Here is a 2500-nt window from a genome sequence, read left to right on the forward strand (position 1 = left end):
AAAAATCCAGCATTGAAAATCGAAACTGCTTGAATCGCAACTACAACTTTAAGGCCTCTAAGTTATCATTGTTGTAGCTCCACTGCAGCTCGCAAGTTTAGACTAAAGACTTGTGAGTTAACTTGTTGCTAGTTCAGATTGACTTGTTAAAATCGGTTTAAAATACGCATAAGTATTGCGCAATTAACCTCTTGTAACAAGTTTCATTCAATTCAGCATTAGCGGATAACGGGATTGAGAATCTAAATTATAAATGAGAGACACGACCTTACAAGCTTGTAGCTTTGAACTTCATTGTGTATAACTTATAAGTAAAGGTTGTATGTGTGTATGTATTATTTTCAATAAGCTCCAAAAAAGTATCGCGTAAGCAAAATTCCATTGCACTCACGAAACCGCAGCTTCCTCAAACTGTCGCAATCACTGAATCAGCGAAAAAGGCAACTGTACCTGAAAATGAAAATATGAGCGAAATCTTGAATAAAAACGTCTTTCCTCGTTTTATTTGTAAGGCTTCTTGCCTTCTGTGTGGTTTTTGTAACGCCTTAGGTGATTTTCGGGGAGTTTTTGGTCGACGTTGTTTTCACTCTGTATGTTGTTAACAGGGGCACCCAAAGTCAATTTTCGGAAAATATCTGTTCGGAAGACGATTTGAGATCTAGAATTTTCGGAACATTTGTTGTAAAATTTCTTGCTTGCCTGCCTGTCCTAGGATTTTCGAACATCTGAAAAATGGTATAATTGCCCATTTTAAACGGATTTTTACCCTAAAAAGGTCACCTAGAATTTTCGGGAGCCTTTTTTCTGGCTGAAATTTTCGAAAAGGTTAATTTTGATCCCTAGAATTTTCGGATCACTAGACTTTCAGCTAGGAGATCCGAGCATATAAAGAAAAATTTAGGGGATAAAAATGTGCCTATATCTACCGTTTAAATACTAAAATACGTTTAACAAGGCTATGTTTAAGTTGTTTTGAACTATATTCTCGTTGGGTGGCCCTGTGTTAAGGGCCTACAGACGGATTTTTCGCGCGTTACTAAGGAAGTGAAATGTTACCTCCGGTAACTGACGTCATCATATCATGAGCTGACAAGAAAACTCACTCACAAGCAAAAGTCACCGCACAAACTGTTGTTTTCATCGAAGGTTTTTCCTCGCCCTTCCTCGCGCTCGTTCTCAGCTCAACTGCGCATGCGTAAACAAACTGACTTCCGGTTTGAGAAAAAAGCTAAATTTCCGGCGGTTTTAAATTGAATTAAATTTTTTTTTTTCATGGAACGTTTCACCCCCAAATACAGAATATAGCTAAGCATTGATTTTTTAAAATCATCTTTTTTGAAGAAGTTATGGGTATTTCAGTATCGTTTATGTCTTTAAAAAGAACATTTTTCAAAATAAAAAGAAAACCATGCTTGGCTGGATGCAAAAACGAATACAAGTTATCAAACCATCAATTAGACACCCAAATTGCATAGCACGGAGACAAATTTAGAGTTTTCTTTTATTGGTCACGTGACCGTGGGCGTGGTATGATGACGTCATATTTAGGGTCATTGGCTTACAAAAGTTGGAAACTGACCAAAATAATGCCAAATTCTCTCAAATTACTTAACCATTACATCCTTAGAAATGCACCCCAAAAAAATATGTCAGTGGGCCCTTAAGGACGTTCGCGCCCAAAATGTTCCCACCTACAGATTTTTTTTAAACTTCTACTTTTGCCAAAAAGGCAAACAAAATGGGGGGTCACCGTGTTCATTTTCGAAATCATGAGGTGCGCTTTTAAAAGATTGCGTTATTTTAAAACGATCTTAGCTTACAACTGTCAGAAATAAAAAAGCTACATTAGTGTAAGGTAAGGTAAACGTACTCAATTCTGAGGTGAAATTGACCTTGAAAAACGATACATATTAGTCTAAGAAAGAAAACGTCGGTCGCACAAGAGCAGAAAATACGAAATATTTGTAACTTCTCACGAACAGATTTTTTTTGTTTTTCATTAAAATGGACAAAAGCAGAAAAGGAAGTGATCTACGGAAAGAAAAATAGGGGTCACCGAGCATTCAAGAGAGTAAAATCGCTTTGAAGTTCTCAAAGCGATGGTATTTTCACAATGTCACGTCATTGCGTGACATTTCCGAGAAGACCTGGGTCCACAGCTATCCCATGATGCCACGCGCTTTCACATTCCATTCTTGCAGGTGGAAAATGTTTGTGCCTTTAGCATTGTTTTTACCTTCGTGGTCTGTGATGCATGACGTGTGTGTGACATGCGCAAAAAAATGCGCAGTAGCAATGGGCGCGAACATCCTTAATTTAAGGAGGCTCGAAATAGTTTCTCCTTTTTTTCAAACAAATAAACATATTCTGTCCTTTGATATAGTTAGGGTAATCATATCCAGATACTCGGATTTCCGATTGGTAGTGCTTACTAATGCAGGGACATTTTTGCGCGGTTTAAATTTATGTGGAGAAAGCAGAACTTAGCAAGTGGTCTTGG

The 2500-nt window shown here is 37.6% G+C and overlaps 2 protein-coding genes across 3 annotated transcripts in view; one reads left to right on the forward strand and one right to left on the reverse strand.

Annotated features, from left to right (window-relative positions):
* The window catches only part of LOC138021787 (uncharacterized), a 34636-nt gene that overhangs the window by 17628 nt on the left and 14508 nt on the right, over positions 1-2500 (reverse strand). Inside the window, exon 2 of the mRNA XM_068868792.1 lies at positions 392-450. The gene's annotated coding sequence lies outside the window, so the exon portion shown is untranslated. The remainder of the gene's footprint in view (positions 1-391; positions 451-2500) is intronic.
* LOC138021761 (uncharacterized) overlaps positions 1-2500 on the forward strand; it is a 10513-nt gene that overhangs the window by 1009 nt on the left and 7004 nt on the right. The gene's annotated exons all lie outside the window — the stretch shown is intronic.

This window comes from Montipora capricornis, chromosome 2 (assembly GCF_036669925.1).
Source record: "Montipora capricornis isolate CH-2021 chromosome 2, ASM3666992v2, whole genome shotgun sequence".
In the NCBI taxonomy this organism is placed as follows: domain Eukaryota; kingdom Metazoa; phylum Cnidaria; class Anthozoa; order Scleractinia; family Acroporidae; genus Montipora; species Montipora capricornis.